Genomic DNA, 24,306 nt, shown 5'->3' on the forward strand with positions numbered 1-24,306 from the left:
GGATTGTGTTTTTAAAGATGGCCGCCGTGCTCTTTCCCGTTCCTGTGCGATGACGCTATTTCCGGTTCTGCAAAATAACGGTCACCGCTATTAGCGGTGACCGCTAATGGCGATGACCGCTAATGGCGGTGTCCGCTATTCGCATGTGGCTGCAGGTTGGAAGTGCTATCAGCCCTTTCGACGATGCTGTGAAGGGACTTTTTGGGGACTTTTGCGGCATGGCGGTAAGGTCATTACCGGCATGGCGCTATGCTCGTGCCCGCAAACTCGTAATGACACGCAATTGGCGGCCTCTTGCGAGGGCGGACACGCTAATTGCGCCATGCCGGTAATTGCCAATTTTTACCGCACAACGTGTAATGAGGCCCATTGTCAGAACCAGCATGAAATCTGCAAGATCCTAAAGAAGCATTGGCATTTATTACTTCTTGATAAAGACTTAAAGGGATCTCTAGAGGAGCGATTATTTTTAGGAAAGCCGACACTTTCAAAAATAAACTGTGCCCTTTCTTTCTAGCAACTAAAACTAAAGTGCAAGCACTAAAATGGTTGCATCCGGTGAGACAGGGTTTCCACAGATGTGGAATGTGCACAATGTTCAAATCTGCTCACCCAGATACAGAGCAATTTTGTGACTCAAATGGAATTAATGTAATGATTAAGGAATTCATCAACTGCAAGACGTTTGTTGTGTATGCACTGATATGTGTCTGTAACAAGATATATATAGGCAGTACGATACGACCATTGAGAGTGAGAATAAGGGAACACATTTCCTCTATTAATAGTCAGGACCCACATCTGCCTCTGGCTGAACATTGGCAGAAAGAACATGAAATGGAAGAAACATGAGGGATTAGATTCATAGGCCTCAAAAAAGTTTCACTCAATAAAGGGTGGAGATAAAGAACGTCACCATAGACAATCAGAGGCAAGAACGATTTGCTACTTCCGCAGCACTTGCATCTGTCTGAATTTAGATAACAAAATGAGTTCCTTTTAATGATTATGACCCTGAATCACACTTATTAACCATCTATTTGTCAGTGGAAATGGACCGTGATGAAGAATATTAAGTTACTATTATGACAATGGCTGGTAAATAAGGGTGAATAGAATGGTCCATACACAAAATCACAAAAGTGCAGAAATGACATGTGGTGGAATAGTTTATAACATTTCATTATGCTTTGTGTAGTATTCTCATTACATGTAATAGAGAGGTCAAAACGTTTATTATACATGACTCATTGATGAGAATGAGACTGTTTTCAAACAGACATTATTAGCCCTGGGCACAATAAATAAGCGGTATTGAGGAAACATGCCCAGAGTTTGCTTGTGGGACAAGAACGGTGGCATTGGCTATACACTTATGTGAAGAGACTAGGAAAATGTAATCTTGGATTACCTTATTACCAAAAAAAGTTAGTGTAGGGGAGGAGTGGTCCAAAAGACCCCCCTTGCCTACATTCCCACCCCAAGTGAGGGCCATGGCTCATCGGGCGTCCCCTCCTTACCACCAGGGCCCAGGTGGTGGATGGCTCACCTGCTGAAGACATTGCCCACACGTATTGAATTTAGCTAGGCCTCAGAAACCCTTTTGTCTAACAAAGATGGTGTGAGCTCAGCGCACTGTAGCGCGGCCCCCACCCTCGGAGAGTTTCAGTTATCCCTGTTGCTGCAGCACCCTGGCAGATCCGCTGTGAGCCCGTTCCCACGAACAAGACGGACATGAGCTAGCATAAGATACTAACATTGTAACAGTTCACCTTCCGCAGTGTATCATTGCTCCCAGGATGACCCGGCCAGCGGGCCTGGGCGATGAAAAGAACGGTAAAATGGTCATCAGATGGCAGAAAGTCTCTACATATTAATGCCAAGACCACTTGCAAAGTGTGCATTTCTCCACAAAATCTCTTCTATTACAAAAACCTGTAAAATGTATAACCATGATAAAAAGCATGCTTCCATGATATTAGCAATGAAGAGCCCACACCACTGCAGTTGGGTACTAACAATGAAAGAGCGTTCCAGGGGTCTATTTGTTATATGTATCACTGGACAACTTACACTCCATGGTCCTGCGCCATAACCGAACTAATGCTGCTAGAGTACACGAGAAGACGAATGTAACCATACAGAGGGCTCATGTGAAGGATGCGCGAGAATGCACTTGTCATGCGTGCATGTCTAAGCCCCTTATGTGCCACCACCGTCACGTACGGTGGCGGGTCATTTTCTATGTACTCCACCAACCTCACTACTACCTCACTTACTGCAAATGTATATGCATATAACTAAATACTGTAGTTGTTAAAACATAGTGTACGAACAAGGTGCCCAGACTGGATATAATCGAGACACATCCCGCAAAGTTGAAATGTATGTTTTAAAATGATTCAAATAAGTGTTATAGAGTGTTCAAATGTTTGTGATGTTTTCACCTAAAGTCGGCAACATACGAGGAAGATACCTTTTGTGAATATGTGCAAGGCCATTCCCCCTCCCGCCCTGCGAAGACTGCCAAACAAGGGAGCAGAGGCCCGCGCCGCGCTGCTCCACCTCCCCCAACCAGACTGGAGCCGCTTCAAAGATTTGTAGTTCCCCCCCCGCAGCACCCAAGGCCACGGCCCGCCACCTGCATTATTTACAGCACAGCAGTAAACCTCCGCCTGAATACATAAAATCCAAAGGCGCCCCCTCGTAAACCCCACAACTCACCGGATCATCTTAGACTTATGGCCCTGTGCAATTAGGACATCCAATACTGTGGCAACACACAGCGGCACAACTTCTAACAAGACAGAAAGACATGTACCGCCCGTCCCAGGCCCTGAAGCTTAGCTCCTCGACCTATGGCACCGGTCAACAGGACACTGGTAACCATGTCCTGACGTATTACCATCAGACCCCTCACAAGGTGCATTCCTCCTTTGTTACATTAACCTGTAGAATAACCTATTGAAAGATTTACTAAAGAAGATAATATTGCAATGACTGAATGACTGCGGTGTGCATGGCATAGGGCAAATAAGTCAGGAAAAGACATTCATCTCTGACACTGGCCACAATGGCACAACACCACCCGGATGAACTCAGCTGACCTGCCAGGCCCAGCCCAACCCACGAGGTTGACCAGTGACGTCCTCCAGCCAAGGCCAACCACATCGCAGCAGCACCTATAGCTAGTCATCGCCACCCAATCCCATTGAACTTGTGCCCCCTATAGTATGTAGGTTCTTATGACGTTTTTTGTAAATATATACGCCTGTCTTTGCTATTGTCAGACAGAGCGCTCTCGGAGTTTGCAGAGTCCTTTGCATGCCCTATTCTGATAAACTCCCATTTAAGCTCACCCGCACTCTGTCTTGGCTTTATTCCCGACTTGGGAGAGTCCTTCATTGTCTCTCATTGCGGGGAGGATCGTGCTGGTTGGGGACGCTTGCCTTCAGTGGTGACCCCGAAAGCGTGATTACTATTATTTTTTCCCGACTTATCATTACCGTCCCCTTTTGGCACGAGAATCTCCGGTCGAAAAGGGATACGCACGGTGCGCCGGCTCCGGGAGGCTGCCCACCAACGGCGACCGGTACACTAAGAAGTGCACACTCAATAGAGAGAGGGTACGGGATCCCGGTTGAAAAATCCCCTTTGAGTACCGCTCGCCGGAGCCGGGGCTGACTGTTGAGCGGACGGCAACACTGCCTGGACGGACCCAGTTTCGGAGACTATCGGTTCAAGACGGGCACGTGAGTATTGAGTGCGAGCGTTCGTAAAGGGAGTGGAGGAAGAAATCTAGGACAGAGAACGAAGAGGGGTAGAAAAGGGGGTACGCAGATCTACTAAGGATCATCCTAAACTTTCTTTGCTTTTTCTTTGCATATGGCCATTAGGATTAAGAGGTGAATAAGAGATAAAAGTGACGGGAACCTAGCTCCGAAAGGGGGTGGAAGGCGGCGCCGCATAGTGCTATCTTGACTAGTACTGGGAATATATGAAGAAGTGGATAATAAGATAAAAGTGTCTGGCAAAGGGGGACACGGAGAATATATTAGTGACTGCTATTTCTTTTTTCTATTCTTTTCTTTAGGGTTGGGGGGAAAATAAAGGTGAGATCAGTACAAAACGTTAGGGAGAAAGTAAGAGACTGAGGCCCTCATTACGACCCTGGCGGAAATCGAAAAACGATGGCGGAAATGCAATACCGCCATCGAATAGCGCTCGGTGCGATCATGACCCGTCACCGCAAAGTACGATGCCATTAGCGACACCGTAGTGAACGCCAACGCTAACTGCGCCAAGTACGCGCGCGCGCGCCATGCCACCGTAATTACCACCATGGCGCAACGGTACGCGAATTCCGACCCTAGCGGACATGCACCTAACGCCATCAAGCACGGCGGAAAGTACCATTCCGCCATGGTGAGAAGTACGGCATCGCGAACCAACCGTAAACGGCCCTACTGAGTGCTTGTACACCGCTCCCTGGCCACATTGTACAACCCCCCGTAGGTGCAATGAAGTCACACAATGCAACCAGTGAAATGTACTAGTCATCCATGCCTGCCAACGAACAAATGAATCTCAAGAGGGCCCAATGGGAGCTGCAGGGCACAGATGGCACGAATACAGAAGCTATACAAATGGACATGACCTCAGTCTCCCACCAAGAAACGCACGCAAACACAGGCACCTGTGACCAGCAATATTCCGATAATCACATCATTCCACCAATCCAACTGGCTGACCGGCATCTGTTACACAAAAGCTAATCCCCCGCCCCTGAGCATGACATCATCAAAACAGTCATAATGGCAGCCCTTATCCCTGACCTCACTGGGCTTCGTAGGCAAACGCGCCCAGAACAGTACCACGCAACTATACCCCAAAGCTGGAACCCAATGCAGATCTCCTCACAATACATCGCTCCCCAAATAGTAATATGCCACATCACTTGCAAAGAAGAACGCTACACGGTTCATATCAGAATAGAAATTTAATGCACAACAAATTCTCCAAGCCCATACAGCCATTAGGCCATGAACTCCAAAATACATTTCACCATTGTGGGCTGCATCCGCAATAAATGACCAGCTACTTCTTGTGTGACGCCCTGTTCCTTCATGGTACACAGGGGCTACATTCCCGTACGAAAAGGCAACATGGAAGCGCCTAGAACCGCAGGGCCGTCCCAATAGGGAGGCACTAGTCCAGCTGAAAGGCCGAAATGTTGCTCCTAGCCACTAGTACTGCGTAAGGGCATGTGGCCCATTGGCGATCGTCCCATAAGATCGTAATGCTGCTCCACTGATTAACACGAAGCAGCAGGTGTCGGGAGTAAAATCCATCTGCAGGAGTGGCATACAGATGGCAGTGGCAAAAGGGGAGGAGATACCTGTCAACCAAATGAAATGAAAAAGAATAGTATGGCCATCAGAACTACATTTGAATTACTCACTTCAATGATCACACCAAATCCACAGCCATATGCATGCTAGCCCACTCCAAAGGATCATCACCACCCAAAAACCACTTCAAACGAGTGTACCTGTGCATGCGTCTGTTAAAACAGAATCCATCAGATGGGATTGGTAACGTGCATAGACACAAGTGTCTGAAGGCGCGTCGAGACAGGGAGGGCTCAACAAGGCCAGATAGACGATGGTCCCACTATGGCAGCCCTGCATCACATAGCGCAGGGGAGGCGGATAGATTCCAAGAAGCCCTGTACATGGCAAACTCTGTATCAAATCATCTGTCCATGCATCCATACATCATTCCCTCATCCCGGAATGAAAACGCCTGTTTCCATACTCACATAACATGTGAAATTTCCATTGAGTCTGTGCGTTATGCAGCCTGCAAAATCCACTGTGCCCCAGCCCGTAATTCCAGTGTTGTGAAGTAACATGTATTTGGGAACGTCCGGCCTCATCGCCCACGTCGCTATTGCGCATCCCAAACTATTCATATCAATCATTGCATCCTCGCCATGGCCCCTGTCCCAAGGACATTGAACAATAGAACGTTATATTTGCAGTCAGACCTGTGGGCATCTCCTCGCCGCTAGCTGAAAACCGAAAGCGCCGCCCTTCGAATTCCTCATTTGCAACATCACGTCGAAAAGGCATCTGTGGCCGCTTGAAATCACAAATTAATCCATCTAGTGCGGCTGTGTGTGAAAATGGCAACTGCCTTCACTCACAAATGGGACGCCCCGCCCGTCGGTGAAGCTCGGTACAGTGTTGCATGAGGGTCCACTGTTACTCGAGTACTACGTTCCACTGACCCTTCACAAGTCTGTTCGCGACTGCAAAGATAGTATGTGAAACAATGGGACCACAGCCGAATGAACATATCAACCAATGTTACACTGCCATCGGGTACAAATACATGATTGCAATAGCAAGATGCCATTCGTCGAATTGCAGCGTTGTGTGCGGGACGTGCTCGCCCAAAGGGGAGTGCAGCTTGCACAGGTGGAATGAATCACCACAGGTGGAGGCCATACAGCCTGAAAACACATAAATTGCACACCCAGTCTCCTCCCACAACCACACCCACTCCGAAATGCTACCGGCAGGACTAGCTATGTTGGCCCTGGGGGACCTGATAGCACTGCAAGTACTCCAACTTCAAGAAGAAGACGAACACCAACTACAACCGGCCGCACGGCGGAGACGCAGGAGGAGGAGGAGGGCAAGGCAGGGCCAGCAAGGGCCACCAGCACAGCCACTACCACCACGCAGGCAGCCCGCAATCCCACGCCTCTGAGCACATCCGTTCAACCTCACTGATGAGCAGATCCACACCCTCTACCGTTTGGACCGGGACACCATAACCGCCATTGTGGACATGACACAGGCCGACCTTTTCAGCATGATAGATAGCCCAACCGCCATCCCACCCCTACTGAAGGTGGTGTCTGTACTCCACTTCCTGGCCACAGGCACCTACCAGCACACAGTCGGACAGTTGCATGGCATATCACAGCCACTGTTCTCACGGACACTATTGCAAGTGCTCGATGCCCTCCTGAAGCATGCAGACGACTACATCTCTCTACCACGCTGGGAGCAGGAAATTACCAACACAAAAGTGGGATTCCATGCACTTGCCGGCATACCGGGTTGCATTGGTGCCATCGACTGCACCCATGTGGAATTGGTCGTCCCACATGCCATGGAGGCCCAGTACCGCAACCGAAAACAATTTCATTCTCTGAATGTACAAATGGTGTGTGACTCCAACAGGATCATTACACATTGTTGTGCCAGATTCCCTGGATCAACCCATGATTCTATGGTCTTGAGGAACTCTACTATACCACGCTACATGGAGCGACACGCAGGGAACAGATCCTGGCTACTCGGTGAGTCTCATTTCATGCATGATGATGTGTGGTATGTGATGCGGCAATGACCTGGCAGGAAGGGGGGGGTGCGTACGTAGCAATGGCATTCCTCAAAATTCCTTTATTGTCCACATACAGGTGATGCCGGGTATCCACTGAAGAGATGGCTCCTCACACCAGTCCGGAACCCACGGGACCAGCATGAGGAGGACTACAACCATGCCCACTCACGTACCCGTGTAGTCATAGAACAGGCATTCGGCCTACTGAAGACTCGTTTCCGCTGCCTCAGCAGGTCTGGCGGGCACTCCTGTACCGCCATGTGAAGGTTGCAAAGATGGTGATGGCATGTGTCATGCTCCACAACATGTGCGTACGTAGAAATGGGCCCATGCCCCCTGACGCAGAACTGCAAGCACCTGATGATGGTCACGATGACGGTGGGGATGGGGCAGCACCTCAAGGAGTCTGCGAGGCACAGGAGGGCCGTGACATTCATCAGCATCTCATAGATGCATGCTTCTAGCACTCACGCCTGGTGGCTGATACATGGACACGGGACTCGTGGCACTGTGTGTGTCTGGAACATGCACAATATGGACTGTACGCCTATAATGGCCTCGTACACAAAGATCAATGTCCACACATCTCATTGCATGATCGTGCATTGTTTATGGCATATGTGATATCATGTTAAACACCCTATCGACCCGCCACCCAAGTGAGCCCAACACACCCCCTCCACCCTCCTACCTCCCCCCCGAACACCAGTGTCCAAAGATGCTCATTGTCAGTGGGCTGTCGCTATTGCAAGCCCCCTCTGCGGGTATCAGGGGCACCCCTGCCTGTGGAGCGCAGGTTCCTCCCAGATCTACGTTGGGGGCTACCCTGGACGGAACTTGCAACGGATGATGTCTCTGCCTGCTCACGTCCATGCATGTCCCTAAGGGTTTGTGAGAGCTCAGTGAGCACACGGCGCACTGCGGCAAGTTCGGCACATACGTCTTTGGACGTCGCATGCAGTTCCCCCCTCAGGCTCTCGGTGCTTCTCTCCATTTGTACTCTCAGGCTCTCGGTGCTTCTCTCCATTTGTACTCTCAGGCTCTCGGTGCTACTCTCCATTTGTGCCCTTAGTGTCTCTGTACTTCTCTCCATTTCTGCCCTAAGTGTCTCAGTTGATGTTTCTATGTCTGCCTTAGTGCCCCCACATTCATCGGCATGGTCCTTGAGGAGCGTGGCCAGTTGCTGCTGTTGCACGATTACCTGGTCGAGGGACTGTTGCCTCTGCTGGGCCATGGCCATTTGCGGTGGTGTCACAGAGTGGCTGATCACCTCATGTTGCCTTGCCACAGGGCTTGTGGGGGATGGCCAGTCGTCGTCTTGTGGGTGCCCCTGCGTGGTATCCTCATGGTGTACGGGATGGAACAGACAGGGGGATTGAGACAGGTCATGGATGGATCTAACTTCGACATCCCCGTTTTCTGTGTCGGAGCATGCTGCCATTAATGCAGTATCACCTATGGTGCTGCTGCCACCAGAAGCAGTGCCTACTGTGGCATCCATTGGGGGGACCTGTGGTGGTGTTGTTGTGGGCATGCTGGCTGCTGGGGTGCCTGTTGGAGTTCCCTCCTGTGTGCTGTCACTTGATTTGTGCTGCTGCCGTGTCTTGATGCGTGCAGCTGAGGTGGAGGGTCTTTGGCCGTTGATCTTGGCCCTCTTTGCAGGTGTGCTGGTAGGGGTGTCCTGGAGCTCGTCGTTTGGATCGGACCCTGTGGTGGAGTAAAGGAGGGCGAGCGTTATTAATGGGTCTGTGGGAATTGGAATGGCAATGTATCACATGCATTGGGGTGGTACCTGAGGGGGATTTGGGTCGGGGCCTTGGAGGTGGTTTCATTTGTGTGTGGAGTGAGGGTGCAGTTGTTTGGCAGCCTGCAGTTAGGGTGTGCCTGCTGCACGTGTAGAGGGTGTTTTTAGGATTTTTAATTATTTATGTATTTGATGTGAGTTTTAAAGTGTGCTATCAGGCCTATGTATGTGGACGTTCTCCTGGACATGTGTTCCTGTTGCACTATGTGGGCACGTGGTACTTCACATGATTGGACATTGTGGTTTTGGCATTGTTTTATTTGGGACACCTACCTGAATCTTCGGATGTCTGCACTCCTTTCTCCATCCCTCCGACTCCCTCTATGCTCTCCATTCCAATGGTGGAGGCACAGATTTCTTCCCAGGGGGTCAACTTGATGGGTGATTCCGATCCTCCCCCGGTAGCTGTGGCAATGTTGCGGTTGGCAGAAAGTATGCTACGGACGCGTATCCGCAGGTCGTCCCATCGCTTTCTGCATTGCTGTGGGTTGCGGGGTGCGGTCCCCACCGCACTTACCCGCTGTGCCACCAGGGCCCATATGGCCTTCTTGTTCGCAAGTGCCGTCCTGGTCATTTGCGTGGAGAAGACGGCGGCAGCATTCTCCTGGAGGGTCTCCGTGAGCACGGTGAGTTCCTCACGGGAGAAGTGGACCTGCCGCTTGCGGTCGCACGCTTTCTTCGCTACTTTTCCCATTTTTCTTGGTTTCACTAGGGTGGATGACGGGTTGGGATGTGTCTCAGGGTAGTATTTTTAATGGTTGTGTGGAATTTGTGGTTTTATAGGTGTACGGCGGGATGTTTCCCGTTCCGGGACCATGCTTTTACTTCCGTTTCCGTATATTTACGGTCACCGTACTTTCCGGTTGGCGCTCACTGCGGTGTCCGCTGAGATGGGTGGCGGTATTGCACCTAGGGCGCCGTACGGCGGCGGTGTGGGCCGTTTTGGGGTCATTTCCGCCATCGCGGACTTTGCACTTCCGCTATGGCCTGGTGCTCGTGCCCGATGGGTCGGAATGAGCCGCACTTTGCTCCATCGTGCAATGGCGGAAACGCTATTTACGCTATGGCGGTCCGGTCGGTTGATTTCCGCCAGGGTCGTAATGAGGGCCAGAGAGTTCTACTAGAAGAGGGAAGAGTAGATCAAAATATATATATATATGCGCATCAATATATCTGAATAAGACGGACAGGGACAACCGGCTAGGGAGGAAAGGGAGGGCAGCTTAAATTGTGAATTGAGTGTTACAGAGAGGTGTGTGCACCTCGTATGCGTCAGAAGACAATTTGGTACTGTGAGTGTGTAAAATGGCTATAAATGCATAGTAATTGAATGGTCATGGTAAATGTGGCCGGATAAAGCTTCTTGAAGACACAAATGACAAGGTGAAGTGAGTGTGTACCTTTTTGATTTCCGGGTTGATATTGTCAAAATCACTGATGGTTTGCTCTTGTATGTGCCCCCCAAAGAGAATAGAATAGAGACTGTGTATAGCCAGTTTTGTATTGTGCAGGCAGGGGGAAGAGCACAAAGGAGCCCATTATTGAATGTGAGGTAGAAGACGAAAACCCACATTGGTACTAAGTTTACATTGTAATTGTGGACACACAGAGACACACAAGTACTAGGAAAACACAAAGATGGGGGCCGAAACACCCTTATCACATATTTGTAAGAACCTACCAGGGTACGCGCAGCGAATTAAGAAATATCATGACCAATGGATAACAGAGCTGAAGGGAGAGGGGCTACCCCAAATATGGCCCGAGGGGGGGTCATTTGATAAAAGTGTTCTGGATATGGTGGCCACATGCATTTGTTTGAAATACAAGGGGAAGCAGTTGCACAATAGGAGGGAAATATTAGATCTCTGGAGGTTATTTGAAGAGATACCACCGCCTAAAGCACCAGCATTAAATCCTGACCTACCATCCACCACTGACAATCCACTGATGATACAGAAAGATGCTAAAGAATGGTCAAATGTAGTGCCACCAATAGAGGTAATAAGCTTGTACCCGATATTAAAGAAGCCTGTGCCCGCAGAAGGATACAGTGACCCCACTTATGTACCTCCCCCGACAACTACTACACCCCACCGGCCAACGGCACCCCCACCATATGAAAGTACAAGGGAGCGAGCCCAGGCAAGTACACAAAGGGTGGACATAGATAAGCTAACAGATGATTTACAATCAAGGCTCTCAATAGCGAAAGATGAGCTCTCAAGGATAAAAGATATATGTGAACAAACAGCACTTAATGCAGCAAGATCAGGGCGCACGTCTAGAGCGCCGAGTGAGAATAGAACACTTGAAGATGGGTGGAAAAAAGGTGAGATACTGTTCAGAATTAAGGAAGAACCGACACGAATAATTGAAGTAGGGACACGAGAGGGAGGGATTGATAATGAAGAAAGGCCTATAGGGGACAGAGAGGAACTACTATGTGATATAAGGGACGATTTGGAAGAAAGCGACAGGTTCAGTATGGCAATGGGAGGGGGAAGTGAAGGGGTGGATGGTACATGTTCAATGAGAACACTGGATGATGAGTGGACGGGACGATTGAGAAATAGGGTGGGGAAAATGGCATCATTGGGAACATCAGGAGTGAAGACTGGAACAGAAACCACGATGAAAGGAAAGTTACAGCTCCCGCTGATACATAGGGGAGGAGGAAGACCGAATTACATCCCATGGGCTCAGATGGATAAGGCCAATTTATTAAAGTTATTGCCCCCGTTATCGGGAGGGGCAAGTAAGTGGATATACACCTTTGAGAAACACACTGCCGGGGTACCCCTAGCAATAGGAGATGTGAAGAGCTTGCTTGTATCAGCAGTGGGGGATCAGGCTGATAGAGTATGGGTCAAGGCCGGTTTCCCAGGAGTAACATTAGACTGCGACCGCCATGACGGGGCCTCCTTTAACACAGTGCGTGCAAGGGTGTGGGATGCCTTGCGAGAAACGTTTCCAGATACGCCAGACTTACAGTCAGTAATGCAGTGTACAATGAATGACGGGGAGGAGGCTATGGATTACATTTTCCGGGTCCAAGAGATGTGGAGAGCAGAAACAGGCACGCCCTGGTATCAATCGACATCTTTATTTTACTTCATTATAAAAAGAGGGCTCCCAAAAGAGGTGCAAAAGGCGCTTGACAAGATAGCAGGCATTGAAGCGAAAGGATGGCCTGAAATCCAAAGCATAATAGTGCACCACTGTAAGAGGATAAAAGAAAGGGAGAAGGAGGTGGCGCAGAAAAGATTGGCAGACGAAGCGAAATTAGTGCAGACAAAGTTGGTGAAGGTCGCAGCAGCAGTAGCCGTGCTCCCACACAGCAGGGAGGGAGATGAAGAGGAGGAGGGGCTGGTAGCAATACAAGGAAGGATGGCAACTAATTGGGCTGGAGCAGGACAGCGGCAGTGGAACGAGCAGGAGCAAGGCGGAGGTCCGCAGTGGCAAGAGTGGACCCCTCAAGGGGGACGAGGTGGGTACAGGGGCCGAAGAGGAGGCGGACTGGGGTACGGGGGAATGGGAGGAAATGGATGGCAGGGTCCTAGAGGTGCACAAGGAAGTTGCTGGAACTGCGGAAGATGGGGGCATTACTCTAGGGAGTGCAGAGGCAGACCCAACAATGGTTCCAAGAGGTAGAACATTATGGCCATCCCCACCCGGGGAGCCCATATGGTCTTCCAATGGGACAACAACAACCGATAAACCCAGGTCAAGGAAATAATGAGCAACAACAGAGACACCAGTATAGAACACAGAACCACCTACAAAACAATGACAATATGCAGTATACGCCAGGCAACCCTTTTGCGACAACAGCAAACGGGGCCCCCGCGCCAGCACCCTATAGCGGCATAGATGATTTACTAGTGTGTGCACAAGACAAGGAAAACATGCAGAAAGGACATGCAGAAAGGATTCAACAACACTCCTAACTCTATTGGCCAACAAGGGGTACAAGGTAGACAAGGGAAAGCTACAGTACTGCATGACAGAGGTCTTATACTTGGGGCAGCTAATATCAAAAGATGGAAAACGAATAATACCCGATAGGGTAGAAGCGATAAAATCAGTAGGAGAACCCACGACAGTGAAAGACATGCAGAAGTTCTTGGGAATGTGCAACTATTGCCGAGCATGGATATTAGATTATGCAGCATACACGAGACCCCTACTACAAGCACTCAAGGAAGCACAACAGGAGAACAAAAAAATAGGACGGTCAGAAGAAATGAGAGCGTCATTTAGATCATTAAAAGAGTTAATTTCAAGTGCTCCAGTACTCGCAAATCCTGATTATGGACACGAGTTTTACCTGTTCTCACACTGCAAGGGAACACTCATGACAGCTGTACTGACACAGAAGACGTCCCTAGGACACAAGCCTTTGGCTTACTATAGTGGTACTCTAGATGCCGTAATGCAAGGCCATTTCGCGTGCGAGCAATCCCTCGCTGCAGCCGCGTTCGCGATTGAGAAAAGTGCCACAATAGTAATGGGTTGCCCTGTGACATTGTTTGTGGAACATTCATTATTTGCAATACTTGAGAGGTCAAAAAGCACACTGACAACACAGCGGGCAACAGCCTATGAGATCATATTGTCTAGCGCCAATATCCATGTGGTGAGATGTAAGACAGTGAACCCCGCAACATTCATTACAGAAGCGTGCACACTAGAGGACATGCAGGAGCACGACTGTGCAACTTACACAGGAGAAAGAGGGGAGGACACAGTGGTGTGTGAGAACGCTCTGAGCGAGGGGGAAGTGTACTTCGTGGATGGGTCTGCATCGATTGACGTGGACACGGGAGAAAAACATGTTGGCATGGCAGTAGTGAGGTTAGAAGACGGTGAGTATGAAACACTAGTACAGTACCGCCTCCCATCACATTACTCTGCACAAGCAGCAGAACTGATTGCGCTCATAGAAGCACTACATGCAGCAAAGGGTTGCGCAGTGACCATATATACAGACTCAGCTTACATGACGACAGCAGTACATGGAGGTCTGGCAAGATGGGGGTGGAGGGGATTTCGACGGGCAGACGGAACACCAGTACAGCATGCAGAATTGTTGAAAGAGTTAATTGAGGCCCTACAAAACCCTACTGCGGTAGCAATAGTGAAGTGCCAAGCACATACATCCAACACAGACGTTGTGTCTTTGGGAAACGCGGCAGCGGACGCTGCCGCCAAGGAGGCTTCCTATTTTCAGAAATATGACGCAGGTGAGTACGTGCTGCAGCACAAGACAAACGAAGAGCTCCCAGAAGGCTACAACATGATGCCTATATCACAAATACTAGAATTGCAGGAAGGAGCTAGTGCAGATGAAAAATTGATGTGGACAAAACGAGGGTGCAGCAAGTCGGCGACAGACTTACTGTGGCGACAAAACAACTCAGGGAAAGTGGTAATGCCAATTAGGTTATTGGAAATTGCATTTCAACAACTACACTTCCCTGCACACAATACCAAACAGCACATCGCAGCAGAAATACAGGAAGAATGGTTCGTGCCCTGTCTTCAGGAGCACATATCTCGATTGACACTGGAATGCACAACATGTCAGATATACAATTCAGGAATGACATTACGCACGCTCCGGGGAACAATTCCAAAACCCATTGGCCCATTCAGAGAGCTACATATTGACTACGCGGACATGGGAGAAAGGTGTAATGGGGCACGTTACATGATCGTGGTTGTATGCCCATTCTCGAGGTGGGTGGAAGCAGGCCCATGTGCACGACCTGATGCCAAAAGCGCTGCAAAGTTCCTAGTGAGGGAAGTGTTCCCGCGCTGGGGAATTTGTGACGTGATTCGCTCGGATAACGGCACTCACTTTGTAAATGAGCTTTTCAAGGAAGTTACTACATTATTGGGAATAAAGCATAAATTGTGCTCGATTTATCATCCTCAAAGTAACGGCGTAGTGGAAAAGATGAACAGACTGTTAAAAGGCAGGTTATCAAAACTATGCTTTTCATTAAAAAAGAACTGGATTTACTGTTTGCCCCTTGCGCTATTTGAGCTGAGAAATCAGCCAAGCAAACACCACCATTTGTCCCCGCACGAGATCGTGACCGGGAGACGAATGTACACAGCACACTCCCCACTGTGCGAACACTCAGATGCACACAGAAGCGCCGCGATATTGGGAGAAGAGTTCACAGACTATTTGAATAAACTAACAAGGGCAGCGCGCGCAATATCAAAGCAGCTCTCTCCACCCTTCACTAGAGAGGAGGGAAACATAACAGGGTCTGTCACGGAGCCTGAACAACAGCTACAGCTGATGCCGGGCGAATTCATTTATGTCAGGAGTTTTGTGCGTCGATGGAATGCACCACGGTTCCATGGCCCATACGAGGTAGTGTTCTGCACGCCCACGGCAGTGAAAGTAAAGGGCCTGAAATATTGGGTGCACTTGACAGATGTACGAAAAGCATATAGTAACGTGCAGGAGGAGGTGGATGAGGAGGCACAGACAACAGCAAACGATGCAACTGAGCAGGATGTCTGAATATGAACTTGTGTATGTGTGACAGTAATGGACCTGAATGGGGAAAATGGCTGATAAGTATACTTGCATTCTTTTTTTAAGATGTTACGAAAAAAAAAAAAAAAAAACGTTTTTTTATCTTCTGGACTTATATGTGATTAATGAAGTAATAAAAGTATGAAGTGTTTACACCCTTGTCTGTGCATCCCCGTCCCTACAAACCCTACCCGCTTCCGTTCCCTGTCAATATATATTGGCACTAATAGTGCCAATAAAATGTTTACATGCATGCACTTAATGCACTTTTATATATCTCAAACAGGAGCTACCATGGCATCTAACGGGCAGCCTGCAACGGATAGAATTAGTAGAATGAGAGAATTATTAAATAAGAGATGCAGATATTCGTATGAGTGTGGATTATCTGTGTGCATTACGTTGTTTTTTATAATAATGTTTGGCCTGGTTACATATTGGTTTGTAGCGTTCATCTCTATCGAGATGAACGAGGGGGGAGGGATTAACAGCACTGGAATTAACAGCACTACTGGGACCAATACAACTGCAAGTGTCAATACTAGGGAAGGTGATTTTTTGGTATGGGACGGAACTAAACTTGTATGGGGTTATCAAACCACACCATCCAATGCTGTCATCTTAGAAAAGAAAGAGCCACAGGGTGGAATGCAAAACAACACAGTGTCTCCACCAAAGATATCTAATTACAATGCCCGCAGTCTAAATGACCGAAACCCGTCTGCCATATCGTGGTTGTATAACACCCCCACCAGCCAACCTGCCCCCATCTTAAAAAACAACCTGCAAGATAACGTCAGGGACGAAAAGGAAAAGATGCTAGCAACACACGATATCCTATATGAGGAATGGGCCAAGGGGGGCGGGAATGAGAAAGGGGGGTCTATTTTATCCCTCGCCCAGGTAGTTGGGAAGTACATGAGGAACAAGAACAACAGACGAAAAAGGGACGCAGGGAGAAGGAGGTATGATGAGTACTATGGGTTAGGACTAGATAAAACGGAAGACCCACGACACCCCCACCAGACAAATAAATGGTATGCGGATATGAGTGCCACAGCTAAACAAACAACAAACGAGAGCTGTTATGTCTGCTCCCTCATTCCTCACGCTTCAGGTACCCCCAAAGTATTGCTATCCAAAGAGTTGCCAATTATAGATGCCCAATGTCTCCTTCATCTCACGTTGTGCAGGATTAAGAACACCTTCCAGGCACATGAAGTTACTTTTAAAATGCTGCAGAACGAGAAAACTTGCTATCCAAAGACGGCAGGGGTGGTATGTCTGGAGGAACCATTTTTTGTAATACAAGGAACACTTTTTTCGGACAACAAGTGGAAGGATGAAGAAGTAATGTGTAAAGCTAAAGCACTGAGAGGTGTGGCACCAGAGAAACTGCAGTGGATAGAAGAAACATGCACACCAGTATGGAAGGAACACATTTCAAAACTAACTTGGGTAACCGCCATTGAAAAACCCTTCAAACTACAGAACGAAATAGACTATGAATTATGTTTTAAAGGAGAGGGGAAAACCTCCATGGGGACAAACAAGAACTGTAACAAGACCCTCACCATCCCAGATCTGAGAAAAGGGACAGCGGCCCTGATGGATACGTACTGGGTATGCGGCAACCAGGCATACCTGCATCTTCCCCAGTCATGGAGTGGCAGCTGCTCAATGGCCACTCTGCACTCAGCCCTAATGGTAATACCAGAAAGCCACATCGATGGGAGCAAAAAGACACAGGAACGCATACAACAGAGTGCAGCCCAGCCGACTGCGGAGTCACAAATGTATGTCCTGTCTTCCGGAAACAAGGGAGAGGTGCTGACCCGTAACAGACGAGCATCAAACTACATATCAAAGGCATCATCAGAACTATTGGCTCAGATCCCAGACAAATATCGATTATTCAGCTCAGCAGAAACATTCTTTGCCTCACTCATCTCAAGTGTCCAAGCAAGAGCAAACGCAAAATGGCTCCAGATAACACGCTGGGAATTGATTCAACTGGCAAATGACACTGAAGAAGGGTTCAACGTAATAAAAGTGGAACTAAGGGCTTTACGGCTGATGACCATGCAAAACAGGTATGTCTTGGACCTGTTGACGGCGATGGATGGAGGTGTTTGCCGAAAAATTGGAAGTGCCTGCTGCACTTTCGTACCTTCCGAAGACGCAGAAAACGGCTCCCTGTCCCATGTGATCGAAGCAGTACACAACCTAGGAGAAAAAATGAAAATGGAAGGTGGGGCAGAAGACAGTACGTGGTTCGACAACATCTTCTCCTGGGTCCCCTCATGGCTTGGAACGACTGGGAAATTTTTGATGCCAGCTGTGGTGTTCCTCCTTTTAATTTTTTGCCTGTGCCAGGTGGGTCTTCGATTTTGTGCTAACGCAGTACCAAATGGTGCAATGATGATGGTGACAATGGGCAGCACCCGTGGGACAATGCAAAACATGCAGGAAGTGCATGTACAAACAGAAACAGATGACACACCAAGGTATCAGCTAGTGCCTATCTACCACGACAAGGATATCATAGATAAAGCATGGCACACCACCATTAGAGAGCCCCGTGTACTAGAATGGTACCAGGAGGTGTGGGTAGATTTGGCGGGAGATGGCGGATGTATATACCTGACTTGTACCCCAGATGAGTATGCCAGAAGAGGGGAAAGCTTAAGGGGGGTGTGCAGAGCATGGATGCCCATAAAAGGCACACCTGCATGGGATGAGGCAGTGATGGACGAAGCAGAATGTAGGAGAGTGGAAGAGTTAAAGTATTTGTTACTTAAGTAACGAAAGGGGGGAAATGTAGGGGAGGAGTGGTCCAAAAGACCCCCCTTGCCTACATTCCCACCCCAAGTGAGGGCCATGGCTCATCGGGCGTCCCCTCCTTACCACCAGGGCCCAGGTGGTGGATGGCTCACCTGCTGAAGACATTGCCCACACGTATTGAATTTAGCTAGGCCTCAGAAACCCTTTTGTCTAACAAAGATGGTGTGAGCTCAGCGCACTGTAGCGCGGCCCCCACCCTCGGAGAGTTTCAGTTATCCCTGTTGCCGCAGCACCCTGGCAGATCCGCTGTGAGCCCGTTCCCACGAACAAGACGGACATGAGCTAGCATAAGATACTAACATTGTAACAGTTCACCTTCCACAGTGTATCATTGCTCCCAGCATGACACGGCCAGCTGGCCTGGGCGATGAAAAGAACGGTAAAATGGTCATCAGATGGCAGAAAGTCTCTACATATTAATGCCAAGACCACTTGCAAAGTGTGCATTTCTCCACAAAATCTCTTTTATTACAAAAACCTGTAAAATGTATAACCATGATAAAAAGCATGCTTCCATGATATTAGCAATGAAGAGCCCACACCACTGCAGTTGGGTACTAACAATGAAAGAGCGTTCCAGGGGTCTATTTGTTATATGTATCACTGGACAACTTACACTCCATGGTCCTGCGCCATAACCGAACTAATGCTGCTAGAGTACACGAGAAGACGAATGTAACCATACAGAGGGCTCATGTGAAGGATGCGCGAGAATGCACTTGTCATGCGTGTATGTCTAAGCCCCTTATGTGCCACCACCGTCACGTACAGTGGCGGGTCATTTTCTATGTACTCCACCAACCTCACTACTACCTCACTTACTGCAAATGTATATGCATATAACTAAATACTGTAGTTGTTAAAACATAGTGTACGAATAAGGTGCTCAGACTGGATATAATCGAGACACATCCCGCAAAGTTGAAATGTATGTTTTAAAATGATTCAAATAAGTGTTATAGAGTGTTCAAATGTTTGTGATGTTTTCACCTAAAGTCGGCAACATACGAGGAAGATACCTTTTGTGAATATGTGCAAGGCCATTCCCCCTCCCGCCCTGCGAAGACTGCCAAACAAGGGAGCAGAGGCCCGCGCCGCGCTGCTCCACCTCCCCCAACCAGACTGGAGCCGCTTCAAAGATTTGTAGTTCCCCCCGCAGCACCCAAGGCCACGGCCCGCCACCTGCATTATTTACAGCACAGCAGTAAACCTCCGCCTGAATACATAAAATCCAAAGGCGCCCCCTCGTAAACCCCACAACCCACCGGATCATCTTAGACTTATGGCCCTGTGCAATTAGGACATCCAATACTGTGGCAACACACAGCGGCACATCCATAACAACTTCTAACAAGACAGAAAGACATGTACCGCCCGTCCCAGGCCCTGAAGCTTAGCTCCTCGACTTATGGCACCGGTCAACAGGACACTGGTAACCATGTCCTGACGTATTACCATCAGACCCCTCACAAGGTGCATTCCTCCTTTGTTGCATTAACCGGTAGAATAACCTATTGAAAGATTTACTAAAGCAGATAATATTGCAATGACTGAATGACTGCGGTGTGCATGGCATAGGGCAAATAAGTCAGGAAAAGACATTCATCTCTGACACTGGCCACAATGGCACAACAACACCGCCCGGATGAACTCAGCTGACCTGCCAGGCCCAGCCCAACCCACGAGGTTGACCAGTGACGTCCTCCAGCCAAGGCCAACCACATCGCAGCAGCACCTATAGCTAGTCATCGCCACCCAATCCCATTGAACTTGTGCCCCCTATAGTATGTAGGTTCTTATGACGTTTTTTGTAAATATATACGCCTGTCTTTGCTATTGTCAGACAGAGCGCTCTCGGATTTTGCAGAGTCCTTTGCATGCCCTATTCTGATAAACTCCCATTTAAGCTCACCCGCACTCTGTCTTGGCTTTATTCCCGACTTGGGAGAGTCCTTCATTGTCTCTCATTGCGGGGAGGATCGTGCTGGTTGGGGACGCTTGCCTTCATTAGCCATGGCAAAAGGCAGGGATATCATCATCACGTGAGTATATATAGGAACCAAGATGGCGGAAACGTTTGGAACACTAGAAGAACAGGTACGGTTTCAGGATAAACAAACAAGATTCTCTGCATTTTTTGTATAAGCAACAAGAACATAAAACATTTAGCTAATTGCTTGTAGTTTGGAAGAGGGATGAGATACATGGGGCACAGGGCTTAATAAATAGAACACAGCGATTTATATGCATGATAATCGTGCGTTACTGTAACAGTAGAAGCTAACACATTAAGTGAATACGTGCGGGATTGTTTTTAAAAAGGGGTTCAAGTTTGGAAACAGAGGGCTAAATTAATACACACAGAGGATTTTAATTGCAGTGACTGCGTGATTATTGAAATACTTGCAGATGACATGTTCAGCAAATACGCACTATAAGAATGATGACAATAATTTCATAGTTTGGTTTTGACAGTAATTGAACACAATTTACAATAAGGGGAGTTATGGCTGCTGTAATTGCTCAAGCTTGTTAAGCAGTGACATAGGATATATGTTATGTTATTTGGCATTAATATAGCACTCTATATCTCATTAGTATGACCTCAAAGCGCTTGTGGGTTGAACGCCCTCGGGGACCGTAGTCCAGGTCAGTCGAGAGAGTAGGGTATCTTAGGGTGCTTGTGTGCAATCAATATGTGCACAGCTAATGTGATTGCCTGATGGTAGCTGCATCCTAACATTAGGTGTGTTGGCATTGAGATCAGTTGTGCAGTCAGGAGTTTGTTCTCCGAGACTGGATTCTGGCTGTGTTAGGCCTTTGTAGGACGCTTATGTGTGCAGCTACGCTGATTTTCTAGTGGGGTATAGCTGCGTTCTAGCAGGATGTTGAGGTGTCTCAGGAGTATTGTTCGTATATGAGCAGCTAGGCCGAAATTGATCAATGGGTGTAGCTGCGTTATCTTGTGTGTTGGTGTAGAGTAGAGAGTGAGCATATTGATTGGAGAGGTGAGTGTCTGGAGTGGAGGTTTTATTTTTACGAGCGCACTGTTCCGGATTTCATTCACGTGTTTTGCGATTGTTGCGTTCAGAGTGACTTTTTAGTGACTTAATAGTTGCTTTCAGTGGTGTCATTGCTTGGTATCGCCTTGAACATTTGTCTGCAGGTTGCAGGGTCTCAGTGGCCTTAGATGGTCTTAATCAGTGGTCGAATTGAGTGGGAGCGGTCGGGAGCGGTGCTCCTCTACTTTTTTTAAATACGTTTTACAGCTCATATACTTTTATTTTAAAAAGAAACCGTTCTGGAATGGTTTCGTTTTAAAATAAAAGTGTAGGAAGAAGTTGAAACTTGCACTTTCAGTGCACTGCACTGGACGTTCCTTTAAACAGCAGGTGCAAGTGTGTGGGGGTTTGTATTGTGTGTGGGAGGGGGCGTGGTGATGAGGTTGGTGGGGAGTGGGTGCAGACCAGCAGGGAACATAGTTCCACTACTTCTTTTCATACACCTCGACCGCTGGTCTTAATCTGCTTTACGGAAAGAGACAGGTTTTTAGAGCTTTGCAGAAGGCCATTTAGTCATGGGTGTGTCGAATGTGCCGGGGGAGTGACTTCCACAGAGTTGGGGTGAAGATTGAGAAGGCGGATCCTGACAATCCTGGCAGAATTGGAGGCTGGAATCACTAGTAAGAGGACAGTGCTTGATCTCAGGGTGCGTGATGCGAGGTAGGGTTTTATCTTCTCTTGTAGGTACGTTGGGCCGGTCTTGTGCACTGCTCGGTGGGTAATGCATAGGGTTTTGAAGGTGGCCCTTCATCCGACAGGGAGCCAATGTAGGGTGCGGAGAGCGGGGGAGATGTGGTCTCTGTGTCCCAGGGCGAGAAGGTGTTTCGCTGCAGCGTTTTGGGCTGTTTGAGTTAGTTAAATTGGTATGCCGGTGCTCCCAGGTATAAGGAGTTGGCATAGTCCAGTCTTGACATAACAATAGACATAACAACAGCGAGTCTGTTGGGATAGGTGAGGTAAGGGAAAATGCGTCTAAGGAGTTGGAGGTGGTAATGGCAGGTTTTTGGTACATTATTTTTCTGACGGGAGAGGGTTAGGCCTGAGTCCATAGTGCAGCCAATGTTTTTGACTATTTTGGAAGGAGGCGGGGGTGGGGGGCAAAGGAGGGAGGCCATGGGAGCGGTTGCGGGAGAAGGGCAGTATTGCCCCACACCATGATTTCAGTTTTATCAGGGTTCAGAAGGAGGTGGTTCCATCTGTCAATATTACTGAGAAATGCTTCAAGGTCGGGACGTGGGTTGGTGCTTGTTTTGGGAATTCTTAGGATAATGTGTGTATCGTCGGCATAGTTGTACCAGGAGAGGTTGCACGTGCGGATGATTCCTGGTAGAGTGGCAGATAGAGGTTGAAAAGGAGAGCAGGGCGGGCGCTTTGGAGTTCTCCAGTGTAAAAAGTGCAAGCAGACAGAAGGGGAGAGAAAGGCGATTTCTTTCCTGTTGCTGAGGAAGGAAGCAGTCCATTTGAGTGCCGAGCCACAGATTCCTAGTGAGTGGAGGCGGTTAAGGAGGATTGAATGGTTAACGGAACCAAAGCCTGCTGACAGATCAAGGAAAGTCATCGCTGCGCAACCCTCAGAGTCTGCGGCCACCTTGAGATCATCCCAGATCGAGATCAGAGTGGTTTCTGTTCCAAGGCGTGGCCTGAAGCCTGATTGTGCAGGGTCGAGTAGTTTGTTGGATTCTACAAAGCAGTTGAGCTGGGAGTATGCAGTCCAGTCAATGGGCCTCATTACACGGAAGGCGGTGATCCAGGGTGCTATTAGCACCCTGGACCATGCCGGTAAATTACCGGCACCGCCTTGGCGGTAAGGGGATTTACCGCCCTATCCCAAGGTCGGTGGGGCGGTAAATCCCCCTTCCGCCATTGCCCTTCCCCATTGCCATTTCTGCCCCATAGGGCTCTATGGGAATGGGGAAGGCGCTAATTACGGCACCGCAATTTTGCGGTGCCGTAATTAGCTCCGAGGTCCCTTAGTGGGTTGGTTTTTAACGCCTGCAAAAAGCAGGCGTTAGAGCACCAACCCGCTAAGGGACCTCGTAGTACGGCGGTAAGGGTTAACGGTCACCGTTGCCATTAACGGTGACCGTTAACCCTTACCGCCGTCCGTGTAATGAGGCCCAATGAGTTTTGTGAGAAATTTGGTGTCAGATTGGTCTGTAATTCTTAGGGTCAAGGAACGCCTTCTTTAGAAGCGGTTTGACATGCGCTATTTTAAAGGCTTCTGGAAAAGTGCCAGAGGTGAGGGAGTCGTTTAGTATGGATCTTGCATGTTCTCTTGCGCAAGGGGAGGCAAATATTTCTTTCAGAATAGAGGCAGGGCAAGGGTCCAGGGGGGGATCCGGAGGGTCTGCTGCTGGATAGTAGGTCTAGGAACTCGTCTCTCGAGATGGGTTGGAAAGAGTCAAAGGTTGAAATAGTGGTTGTCGGGGTAACGGGAACAGGAGGGGTAGATTTAGGGAAGGGGGAAATGGTGGAAAGTTTGGTGTTAAGGGTTGCCATCCTGTTAAGTGCAGTGTTGTAGAAATGTAGCGAGAGGGAGTCGCAGATTGTTTGTGTGCGAGTGGTTTGGGCAGAGGTGCAAGTAGGTTTCACAAATTCGTTGATGATCTTGTGGAGTT

At 48.6% G+C, this 24,306-nt stretch overlaps 1 protein-coding gene and 1 long non-coding RNA gene across 5 annotated transcripts in view; one reads left to right on the forward strand and one right to left on the reverse strand.

Annotated features, from left to right (window-relative positions):
* Positions 1-24,306, reverse strand: part of LOC138567454 (protein phosphatase inhibitor 2-like) — a 2,745,435-nt gene that overhangs the window by 624,465 nt on the left and 2,096,664 nt on the right. The window lies entirely within an intron of this gene.
* LOC138567440 (uncharacterized) overlaps positions 1-24,306 on the forward strand; it is a 453,021-nt gene that overhangs the window by 428,029 nt on the left and 686 nt on the right. The window lies entirely within an intron of this gene.

This window comes from Ambystoma mexicanum, chromosome 1p (assembly GCF_040938575.1).
Source record: "Ambystoma mexicanum isolate Mex_15411 chromosome 1p, UKY_AmexF1_1, whole genome shotgun sequence".
NCBI classification, from domain to species: Eukaryota; Metazoa; Chordata; class Amphibia; order Caudata; family Ambystomatidae; genus Ambystoma; species Ambystoma mexicanum.